The 12,763-nt window shown below is 39.5% G+C and overlaps 1 pseudogene; it reads left to right on the plus strand.

Moving 5' to 3' along the window:
• The first annotated feature begins 1,538 nt into the window (after nt 1-1,538).
• Nucleotides 1,539-3,731, plus strand: LOC146515393 (uncharacterized; annotated as a pseudogene).
• Nucleotides 3,732-12,763: the final 9,032 nt, after the last annotated feature.

Genomic DNA, 12,763 nt, shown 5'->3' on the forward strand with positions numbered 1-12,763 from the left:
CAAATATAACATGCAAGACCAAGGAAGCAATAACTCTGTCTGGGGCTCGTTCTAAGTAAGCTCTAGCCTGTATGTTATACTGCATTGTTAACAGCTCATTTCACTGAACTACAGCATAATTTATTAAATTAATCTCAAGTTCATTTTTTATTAGCATTCGTATTATTAGATGAATATGTTATAAACAGGGAAAGTTAAAGATTAAGCTCTCAGAGAGGGAATTGTGTTTGAAGGCCTAATGGGCGTCCATCCAGCCATTTTTTAACCAAGTGTCACTGGCTGGGTCTCTGTACCAGCGTTTTGAGTTTTATTTTGTATTTTTGAGTCTCTTATGTTAGGTTTTTGGTTATAAGTTCATGTTTTAGGGTTTATTTGAGTTTAGGTTTTTCATTATTTCTCACCTGTCTCCTTGGTTTCTGTGTTTTTGTTTCTTGTCTGGTCTGTCATGTGTTTTAGGCCTGTCAAGCTTGCTTTGTCATGTCTATGTCTCCATATTTCCGGTTTATTTTGAAAGAGTCTGGTGTGTTCTTGTCATTGTGTTGAGTCTCACTTTCCCCGTGGCGTCATTATGTTTATTTCAGTCAGCTATTTCCCCATGCGTTCCCACTTCCCCTGGTCACCTCCTGTGTGTGTGTATTTAAGTCCTCTATCTTCCTTGTTCATTGTCAGGTCATCTGTCATGCTCACTATAGTTATCACATTTTTTTTTAAATAGTTTTCATGTTTGTTGCTGCCATCAGTCCAAATAATGGCTCGTTTTTTTTTTTTTTGTTTTTTTTTTCAGAAAACCGCAGTACCTCTTCTGGGTCCTGTAGTAAAACACACCCTGCCGTGACAGCAAGTGTTGAATTCAGCATTATGCAGGGCTGGACTCTGTCCCAGTGTACATTTGGAAAGATTCCAAGGCCAATTTACAATCACCATTTATTTACCATGCATGCTTTTGGAGCTCCGGGAGGAAACCTACTCATGGAACAGAAACAACAAGAAAACACAAAGATGCTATTAATGAAATCAACTTTCTAGTTTTCAAAAAGTAGTGGGATCTTTTGAGAGATCTCGCAAAAGTTCATCTTTTTTTTTCTTCTCCCATGTCCCTTGCAGGGCTCCGTACTACTCTGACACACCTGGAAGATTATTATTTTTATAACTATTTTCTATCAATAGTTATATAAAGCAATGTGTTTGGCAGCCTTGCAAATATTTAGAATAACTGCTCTGAAAATGCACAGGGGTGCAGTAATCACATCTCTACTGAAAAAAAAGGTTCCAAACCCCGAATCCTAATTTCATTTGTGAAGTGGGACATGTTCTAATTTTGTTGTGCTATTGTACTAGGTATGACTGTGCAACGGCAAGAAAAAGTTGTCTTATCCAAGTGCTTTATTTACATCTACATCACTTGCACTTCTGTAGGATGAAATTATTCCAGGAATTTGTTGTTGACTTGTGTGGTAAGGTACGTTTAATACATCTGTGAAAGACTTACAGCTTTGTATTCATTAACATGTGGTAAATGATTGGCTGCTAAAACAAGAATGCATTCAACCCCAACAGACATTAAAAACACTGTCATGGGAGAGCGGCAGCAGACTGACTCAAGTGATCATGATTTCCCTGACCACTGCTCTGAAATTATTGATCTGACCAGTAGAGTTCCTAACGAATCCTCCCAACTAGAATCCCAGCACAAACTTCCAGAAGATTTAGAAGTTTGTCTTCCAGACATAGATGATACAGTTACATGGAATCCTGAAGAGGACCTCGTCAGAGCAGATGGTGATGACACAGTCGTGATAACCCTGAATTATGTCAACAGTGAGGATCTCACACAGGTAAGACCATGGACAGTTGTGGGTGAGGTGGTTTAGATACTTATGTAAGTGTTACAAAATATGGAAATGTATTTATACTCAAATTCAATAACTTGCATAGTTCTGATTTCAAAAAAGTCGATCATGCATTCCTACTTTGACAAAATTTAACCATGTCTGATATTTTCTGTACTATTACTCTTTGGAATCTCAAATGAAATAACCTACAGTACTGTGAAACACTTGCTAATCAGAATTAATCTCTTGGGTTTTTCTTTAAGCTTGATTTTGTTGCAGCAATAATAAAACATTTTAAGTAGTAAGAAGCAAAACAAGATCTGATAAAAACCTGTGGAATTCCACTGTAATACGTCCTTTTACACTTATAAGTGAGACATGTAGGCTCAAAATAATTTCTTAAAATCTACTGACATATTTTGCAGACTTTTTAAGAAAATTCATGATTTTAAATAGGCTAAGGTAGAAGATTGAAGAAGAGTCTCATAAACTTGAAGGTTTAAGGTGTCTGCTGTCAATTAATGCAGTACTTCCTCCTTCAGAATGCTGACCTAAATGGATTACCTATGGATGGTTTCCTGCTCCCATTGTTTTCAGCTAATGGCTTGCTCACACCACATATGCAGTCCATACACGAGGAAGCACCCCAGATTGCACAGGTAAGATGGATCAATTCAGGCAACCATGAACACCTATCTTTACATACTGTAGAGATGCCAAATTTGCAGGCCATTTTCTGAGAATATGGCAGTTTGTGGGTCCATTTGAATTAAAAGGATATTTTCAGTTGAGAGACAATTCTGGTGTTTAAAATTAAGATAAGATTAAACAGGAAATTTAGTCTTGAAATCAAATTATTATTATTATCGACTTCAGGAAGTCCACAGAGCCCCATGTGTCAATTCACAGGACAAAGGTTGTTGATGATCTTTTGGCTGTATTTATGGACAGTAGCATAACGAATGTGACTTTAAAGATAAACTTTGTAAATGAAAATGCTGTTGATGATGCTGGAGTGTCAAGGGAGGCTTACACTGCATTTTGGGAGCAATTTTTGGAACAGTGTGAAGGTGAAACCGAACGAGTTCCAAGGCTGAGGCCAGCCTTTTGTGATGCTGAATGGCGAGCAGTTGGACAGATATGGGTGAAAGGCTTACTAGACCATGGTGTCTTTCCAGTGAGGCTGCCAAAGGCTTTAATTTTAGCTTGCATCCATGGAATGGACTCAGTTGATGTAGACATCATGATTACATCGTTTCTCAACTATCTCCCTCCTGTTGAGAGATTGGCTGTTGAGAAGGCTCTCTGGGGCACAATGGATGAAAATGATGAAGAAGACCTGCTTGACCTTTTTACAAGGATGGGTTCTCACTTCCTACCACCTAAGAACAACATGCAGCCTGCCATTGAAACAATGGCTCATAAGGCCATTCTCCAAGAGTCAAAGTATATAATGGATTGCTTCTCCACACCCATGGCATATGTCTGCAGCTGAAACTGTCAGACAAGGAAAGTGTGTTGTTTCTGTATGAGACAAAGAAGGCCACAGGCAAAAGAGTAGTTGATCTGACCAGTAAAGTTCCTGAGAGTAGTCTTCAGCGCTATGTAAAAAACGATGATGAAAAAAAACCCTGGAGAAATCCTGTGCTTCTGCACTGGATCTTTTGTCATCTGTGTTGACAAAATTTTGGTTCGCTTTAATGCTGAAACTGGGCTCAACAGAAGGCCTGTTACTCATACCTGTGGAGCCACCCTTGAAGTATCATGCACTTACAGTTCTTATCCTGAATTTTGCACCGAGTTCGACAGTGTCCTTTCCAGCAATTACTTTGAAATGGACATCATTTGAACTTGATGGGTGTAGTAATTGTTACAGCTGAAATTGTTACATGTATTATTATACTTGCGTTCATAAATTCTGGCTTTTTTTTTTATTTGTCACTGAAGCATTTGATGCATTCATGCAGTGAGCAGTCGTCAATTAAATTTTCTGATGGCTTAGTTGTATGTTACCTCAGATTTCAAAAGGAATGTTTATTGTTTAAAATGCTTTGAAAATGACTGCATGTTTCACTTCTGTTGAAACCAGGTTTGAGATTAGTGTTAAAGGGACAGCTCACATCGAAATCAGCTGTACACATTGTCATTGTTTTTGCCTTAGCTTATGCTTTTACTCCTGCCATCAGCCCGAATAAAGGCTCGCTTTTGTTTAAAGTTCAGCGTCCTCTCTCTCATTGTCTGCTTTTGGGTATGTTCTCTCAACACAACGGCCTTCCCCTGCCGTGACACACATTTTCCTTTGGCCTGCTGTTTATCCATCAAGATTGTTTTGGTGTGAGTTGCCCAGTTTGGGGAGATATTAGCTGTAGAGATGTCTTTCTTCTCATAAATATAATGAAACTGGATGGTGCTTGCCTTGTGGTATAACAGCTAAGGAACCCATAAAAAACAGGTCAGCTGATGGGGACACCAGTAATTTTATATCCAGTCACACTGTCATGCCCTCACATCACATTTCCTTCTCCACTGTCCAAAAATACATAAATACATTGCTACTAAGTATTAAGTTCCATTGTGTTAAGAGATATAATCTAAAACACTTCTTCAGCAGAGGATCAGAGAGGAGAAACACACAGATTTTCTTGCTAGCAAGGGCAGCCTCCAGAACTCACACTCCAAGAGTGAGGCTCAGAGACTAAGCACTGAGGACTGCCCTGGTCTTTTATTTATACACTTCAGTGAGCGTTTGTTCCATACATTGAAATGTGGAGGTGTGTGTGTGTGTGTGTGTGGGGGGGGGGGGGTCACAGTGACCCCATAAATGACTTCCCTAAACCTGCTGCAGTTCATCTAAACAAAAGGCACTTAGCCTAAAACAGATATAACTACGTTAATCCTACCGTAAAACAATAAGACAAGGTACCACCTTTCCCATACTCCTAGGGTGTGGGGGTGAACGCCAGAACACCCTGGAATGTTACAGACCTCTTAGGATGAGACATTCTTTCAATATGCCACCAACTATATACTTCTAAACACAAATGATTACGTGCAGTATTCTACCATATGCAAACTTATATCATTAAAAGATTATACTGACTACTAAGTACAATTTTCCATTGACACATTGGAATCAACAGAAAGGTAGGCTTCTACGGTCAATATCTCTAAAATTAGGCAACTCACACTAAAACAATCTGGATTAATGAATAGTTCACCTGGCGAGAAGAAAAATGTGTAAATTTGATTTTAGGGTGAAAGGTCCATTAATGTTTGTATGGTTGAGAAAACAATGATTGAAAGTTAATGATAAGATCCTGTTTACTAATTCTATAAGCTGATGTGTGAAACATGACCTATAAAAATCATCTTGTAACAATAAGTCCTAGTCTGCTTGATTAGCTTCCAAAATGTTTACTAGTTGTTTTTTTCACAAGTTAGCTTTTTTCAAAGGACCTTGTCATAATGTGACATACAGATGATCTACATCTGTTTAAACTTGGTATCAGATTTCAAATTTTCTTGAATAATCAAGATTGCAGCCCAGGATTTCACACTGGATTTAATAACATATGTAGTTAATTAGAAAGCATTGCTACATTTGTTTGTTTTGGTTTTTTTTACAGATTATGCATTTCTACTCCCTACCCTTCTCTGAAATCAGAGTGCTTGGGAACACAGGCAGTCCATACACAGATATCGTCACTATGCTTTTCTGTCATTTGCAGTTTTGTTGTCTGTACTACATAGTCAGAAAAAAAAAGGAATTGATTACACTTCACAGTTTGTCTTGTACTTCAAAAACGCATATCATCCTTACAGAAGTGGCGAGTGTTGCCAAAACAGCATTTGAATGAACTTGCTCTTCATCAACGGGACAGGTTGGTACAGAGAATTTAATATCCAGCTGATAAAATCAGCTTCAGATAAATTCAGTAACCAAAACAGAATGTTTATGTCTATCAGAAGTTCCAAGAGTTCAAAAAGTCACTATTTATTTTATTTTATTTTTTTTTCAGTTTTGTTTAACCAACATTAAAAAGCCAAAGCTAGTCTGGAATCATCATTTTAAAAAATGAAATGAAATAATTATATTATTAGACTGAGAAACTTGAGTTTACAAAAATGCCAAAGTGGCCCCCCTCAGTTTCTTATGCCCCTTAGTACCATTTTGCGTAGCCTGCCAGTGTGACAGTTCACGTTATAATATATAGAAAGAAACAAAGCAGAACAGAATTTCTCTTCAATTTTAACCTATATTATAGCCAACATTGATAACTAAATATTGCAGTCATTAACAAATACAACTGGTGTCAATAAATGCCAACTCAGTTAAAAAATATTGATTATTACAAAATACTCAACATAACTTACGTCTTATGTTTTGATGAGTGTATCAAGCCAAAGAGAAAGTTAAAGTAATTTGAAGTAATACACATAAACATAGAACTTGATAACAGACAAAACATCACAGTTTTTATGTGCTAAAGAACACTCAGAATATCATTAAAAGGCAGAAACTCCCTTCATACTTAAGTTCACTGACACTCCTGGAACTTAAAACTAAATATTTAATATATAAGATAAGATGCAGGAATTAGAAAAAAACATAAAATCCTTAGAAGAAGCTAGAGTTGGATGTCTTGAGACCGGTCTTGGTCTCGAGACCACTTTTACGTAGTCTTGGTCTTGGTCTCGGATCCCTCGGTCTTGTCTTGGTCTCGCTGTCTCAGTCTTGTTCTCTCAGATCGACATAGTGGTCGGGAGATTTGGAGCCAAAAGTATCCATGACACACAAGGTAATGTTCGATAATGTGTCAAGTTTCAGAGGTGATCTCCCCCAGCCTCACTTGCTGTTTCCTGTTTGCAGGTAGCTGGTGACACTCTTAGCTGGAAGAGTTTGGAGGAGAGAAGTCCAGGGAGAATCATATTAAAAGCTAAACTAAACACAAACAGAACCCTGGCATAAGTTCCTGGGCAGTTGAGATGTAGAATGTAATGCAGTCCTATGTTCACTGCATCATTCACCAACTTGTTTGCCCAGTAGGCAAACTGCAGGGGGTCCAACTGGTGGCCTGTAATGTCCTTCAGATGGGCTAACACCAGGCTCTCAAAGGATTTTATGACCACAATGTCTGAAACAATGTCTCTTGGGAGGGGTGAGTGAGAGGTGAGAGTCTGTCTGTCTCAAACCTGCAGTAGAATGTATTCAGCTTGTCTGCCAGGTCTTTGCTTGCTTCAACAGAGGGTGAGGGGCGTCTGTAGCTGGTGATGTCCTACAGGGCCTTCCACACTGACGCACGGTCGCTGGCTGAGAACTATTCTTTCAGCTTCTGTGAAACCTGTTACTGCTTCTGTAGGCGTCCTCCTTGGCCTTACGAAGATATTGGAGTTTAGGAGTGAACCATGGTTTATTGTTGTTGTATGTGCAAAAGGTCTTGCTTGGCACACACACATCTTCACAAAATATATGATGCCACAGTTTCCGTGAGTCCATCCAGATTCTCAGATGTAGCTTCAAAAACAGTCCAATCAGTACATTCAAAACAGTCCTGCAGTTCCTGCTTTGCTACGTTAGTCCACTACTTCACAGTTTTGACAACAGGCTTTGCACGTTTGAGTTTTTGCCTATTACCTGGAATAAGCTCGACCAGGAAGTGATCAGAATGTCCCAAAGCTGCCCCGGGAACAGAGCGATAGACATCTTTTAAAGTGGCGTAACAGTGGTCCAGTGTGATGTTGTCCCTGGTGGGGCAGTCTATATGCTGTCTATATTAATCAAGTTCATGGTTTAGATTTACACTATTAAAACCCACAAGGACAACTGTAAAGGAATCGGGGAACTCACATTGTTTGCATTGGCCTGAGTAGGGATATAAACTCCAACCAGCATGAAGGAAGAAAACTCCCGTGGTGAATAAAACGGTTTGCAGTTGATGAAAAAAGTTTCCAGGTTTGGGCTGCAGTATTTCTGTAACACTGTGACATCAGTACACCAACCTTCATTAATGTAGAAGCAGACTCCACCACCCTTTGTTTTCCCTGAGAGCTAAACAAAGGGTGGTGGACTAACTGACTAAAATGTTAGAAAAACTTTCAGAGTTTATGAAAAAAGGATAAGAACTATTTTGAGATGACTGCAGATCTCTCCAGAGATCAACTGCTGAACCAACCACACCAACTAAATTTGGTATGAGTGACCAAACGCACAGAAAATTAACAAAAACAGGGAAAACTGCGAGAGAGCGCTGTACTGAGGCTGCCATCCTGGCGTGACATTTTTAGTCTCCTGCTAAAACCAGGCAAAGACCCTGTATTTCCCACCAGCTATTGTCCAATATCTCTTATTAATGTTTACCTTGAAATAATCTGCAGCTCTCTCAAACAGAGTTTGTAACTCTCAGTAATGTAGCAGTGTTCATTTGACTTCGTGACCGGAAGTGGAGTTTGGACCTGGAAACAGCTCATGACGTTAGACTTAAAAGACTGGATTGCAAAATGGTAAGTGGATCTGTCAGTCAGCAGACGCAGACTTGACTAAGGGATACAGCTGACAGAGAACAAAGGGAACACAGCGGTAGGGATGACTGTTAACTAAATAGAAAGAGCACAGAATCACAACCTCAGAACTAGGACACAAGAAATGCTAAGCTGGGAATACTAGAGAGAGAAATCAAAAACCAAGAGACTAGGAAAGACGCATCATGAAATCAAAGATAACTGATACAAACAGAAAAACATGGAGCCCACAGACACAGAACTGTGCCATTTGTAAAGCCCATGTTGATATAATTGCTCCAATTTTACTCAGGATGGTGAACTGCTCCATTGCATGGTACTCTTTTTCTGATTGTGTGTATGATGCCCATGTTTGTCTTCTTCCTAAGAAGGACAGAGACCCCACCAATTAGTCCATTAATTAAAAAATCATTTAAAAAGTCTTGTCTTCACGTCTTAATAAATTTGAGGGCACTTTAATTTGACAGGATCAAACTTGGTTTATCCCTGACAGATTTGCTTTCTCTAATACCTGTCATCTGTTGAATGTACTGTATGGAACAAACCCAACCACATTCAGCTGCTATTTCCTAGACAACATTCAGTAGTCTAGGAGTTGACTGAATGTTGGTAAATGGACTGATTCTTATAGCGCTTTTCTACTCCCCCGGAGTACTCAAAGCGCTCTATACAACATGCCTCATTCACCCATTCATTCCAAGCACTTCTAAACTCAAGTGCAAACTAAACTACATTCACACTCTGATGAACGCATCGGAGGGCAACTTAGGGTTAGTATCTTGCCAAGGATATTTGGCATGCAGACTGGGACCAAGGTTCAAACCACCAACCTTCCGATCAGTAGCTGAGCTGCTCTACCACCTGAGCCACCACATGTTGGGGTGAGTGTAGTTTTGCTGGTGTGGTGTGGTCAGGTGGGCTGCCCCGTGCTCTGTGGGTCTTGGCAGTGCTGCTGCTGCGGGACCCAGTCTGGATGGGCCTAGGGCCCCTGCTCTTGGTTGATTATGGGAAACAGGGGTGCCCACTGGCATCAGCAGGGAAGCTGGGTCCAGGGAGGGGGGATTGCTACTGTACCAGAAAGGAGAGGCAAAAAGGGAAAAAAAGCAAAAAAAACTAATTAATATATCTGTATCTGTATCTATAGATAGATAGATGGTATTTCCCTGATATAGCAAAGTATTTTATTCTATTTTCGTATAGTATATTATTTAATTTGATCTTATTCTATTTTATCTTACTCTATTCTATTAACTTTTAATTCTCTTAACTTGTACTGTCCACTTTCTGCCGTAACCAAAAAATGTCTCATGTGTGGGACTAATAAAGGTTTAACTTATCTATCTTATAGAGTACTTGTGACACAAAAATGCAAAAATCTGAACTCTGACTTTCACATTGACTCAACATGGAGCCATATTTGTACATTTAAAGCAGTTTGAAATGTACATTTCTTAAAATCTGTTTTGAAGAAGCACCTTTAAAGCTGCATTTGATGTTTAGTTTTCCTCTCACTAAGGTGTTGATGATTTATCCCATGCAAATATTTAGTAAGCTGTGACCAAAATACAGATGTTTGGTAGAATTTTGTAGAAGGTGATGAAAGTAGCTCGAGATGTTCTAAAAGTAAAAATCAAAACTACTGTCTAAACTATGTGTGAGAGTTGAAAAATTTGAAGCCTAACATGCCACCAGACCTTGTGCATGTAAACATGACGCTGCAGGTCGGCAATAATAGTCACCAAGGATCTAGACATGTGAGTTTATTTGCACATCCTGTGCAGTAGCAATTTAGACAGCGCCTTACGCACTCTTACTGCACTACCAAATATTAACTTTGCATAAGTAATATAATTTTATGATATGTTTTAAAATATATTTTATTATCAAATGAGAATGTCTTGATTTTATTGTAGCATTTATTGTTTTGTAGGATTTTAGTTGGATTTATATATTTCAAATATTGTGAAAACGAAAAATCTGTTCCCTCTGTGATATTCTCATAAGGGTCTTCTGAATCGCCCTTTGTCTGCTCCCTCACCCAGAACCAGGGAGGGACCCTAACAGGGGGCAAAAGCCCCCGGACAACATAGCCCCTGGGATCCCTGGGACACACAAACCCCTCCACCATGACAAGGTAGCGATTCGTGGAGGGGAATTTCAAACATTGTAATGTTTAGACATATAGAACAAAATAAAATAAAATCGATTTTTATTGTTATTGCACATGCACAATAAAATTGTGGGTGTTCCACACCATCTGTGCATTGACTAAAGATATAAATAGTATTGCAACAGGAATAAAACAAGAGGATTATAAACAAATAAGAGGAAAACACATGATAGAGGATAGGTTGCAAAGTGCTTGAAAGTAGTGCATTGAACTTGAGTATAGTCCATGTGTGAGTGGCCTGAGTGATAAGGGTTCCTCAGATCATGGCTTAGATTGGTGGGTGGGTGGACAGGGATGGGGTGTGGGGGGATAGTGTTTGTTGACAGTCCAAAAGTCAGCAGCCGGTATCTTATGGACCCAAAATGCAGATACAGGAGAACGGACTTGAATTCAAACAAAAGGCGAGACTTTATTAGGGCTGATGACAGGGGTAAAAAATAAAAGCAAGGGTGAAAGAGGAATGACAACTAACCTTGTAAGCTAAACTAGGAAAACTAAAACAAGATAACTATGAAAGAACTGTGAAGCTATGAGACAATATGAAATATCTGACACTATGAATGCTGTGACGAGCATGGAGGAAAATAGACATCCTGACAAAGATTGATTGACAACACAAAGACTTACACACATGAGGTGATCAGAGAAAGTGGAGACACATGAGGAAACAGCTGACTAGAAAGAAACATAATGACATCACATGGGAGAGTAAAACTAAACACATTGTACAAAGAAACACAAGACATTTCAACATAAAACAGGAAATATGGAGAGACATAGACATGACACAAACCAGCAGGGAATACTTAACACAGGGGTGATGACATAAAGGGATCTAATAAACAAAGAAGTAAACTAAGTAACCTGGAAGCTACTACCAAAGAGCTAAACATACACAATCAATATCAAAATACAAGGAAACTCAAAGCACTGGGTCACACGACCCAGGACCATGACACTGGCTCAGGGGAAGAAGTTTATGGGTTTGGAGGTGTGGGACCTGATTGACCTGAGGCGCCGACCAGAGGACAGCGGGTCAAGCAGGCGGGGTGCAAGGGGTACCTGTGATAGGTCTGATTTTCCTGAGACAGGACGATCTGGCGATGCCCTTCAGTGGTGGAAAAGTACAGTGAAGGATTTTTTGTGGTCCCTGAATAGAAAACATCCAGGCGGTAGGAGAACCCGCTCTCCACTGAGGAGCGGTAGTAGGCCAGCAGCAGCTTCAGGTCGAGTTTGTTCTTCCTCTGGATGCAGAGGAAGTGTGGCCGCTGATGGGCCTTCTGATGGGTCCCAAACCTAAAGTACTAATATCTGAGTTCTTTTGTATGAGGGAGGTTCAGTTTCAGGTTATCAATTCTCAACCTCTGCCCTGTACGCTGTCTCATCTTCATCAGAGATGAGCCCAATAGCGGTGGTGACATTGGTATACTTAACAATGACATTGGTTGGGTTGGTGTTCAGTCATAGATATATAGGGCATACAGTAGAAGGCTGAGAATGCAGCCCTACAGGGATATATGAGTAAACTGATGAAAATTAGTTAAAGACATGCATTGGTCAATTGTGTATGTAATGTGTAAAACACCCCCGATCAAATTGAGACTTTTCTTTCCTCGGTTTAAAGTTCCTTTCTGCTTGTGAATTTGCAACATTCCCAAGAATGAGCTGCTAGAGATAAAGCTGAAGGAATCAAACCCTGCTGCTTAATGGCTTTTGAGTAAAATATGAAAGCCTTGACATGAGTTTTGGACCCAGATTATGCTGCAAGGCCCCTGACTATGGCAGCAATAATGCTCCGGCAATCCATCAGGCGGTGTGGCTTCATAGCTTACCAAAGTCATACTAAAACATTTTTTGACAGATTTTTGAGTGCCGTGTACCACATAAAATCAGTTCAAGGTCAGTGAGCACAACCAGGATTCATACATAAGGTGCACCGGATTATAAGGCGCTGTCAATTTTTCAGAAAATTAAAACATTTTAAGTGCACCTTATAGTGTGAAAATAGGGTAGTTAAATCACACCCAATCAAATTGAGACTTTTCTTTCCTCAGTTTGAAGCTCCTTTGTGCTTGTGAATTTGCAGCATTCTCAAAAATGAGCTGCTATGTTAAAGCAAATAAGGGAATCAAATCCTGCTGCTTAATGGCTTTTGAGTAGAACAAGAATATATGAGCAAGCTCCCGAGTATTGCAGGATGTTTGTCAATGATCTTATCAAATGTAAAGCAGATGGTAGACAA

Source organism: Neolamprologus multifasciatus, chromosome 7 (assembly GCF_963576455.1).
Source record: "Neolamprologus multifasciatus chromosome 7, fNeoMul1.2, whole genome shotgun sequence".
Taxonomy (NCBI): Eukaryota; Metazoa; Chordata; class Actinopteri; order Cichliformes; family Cichlidae; genus Neolamprologus; species Neolamprologus multifasciatus.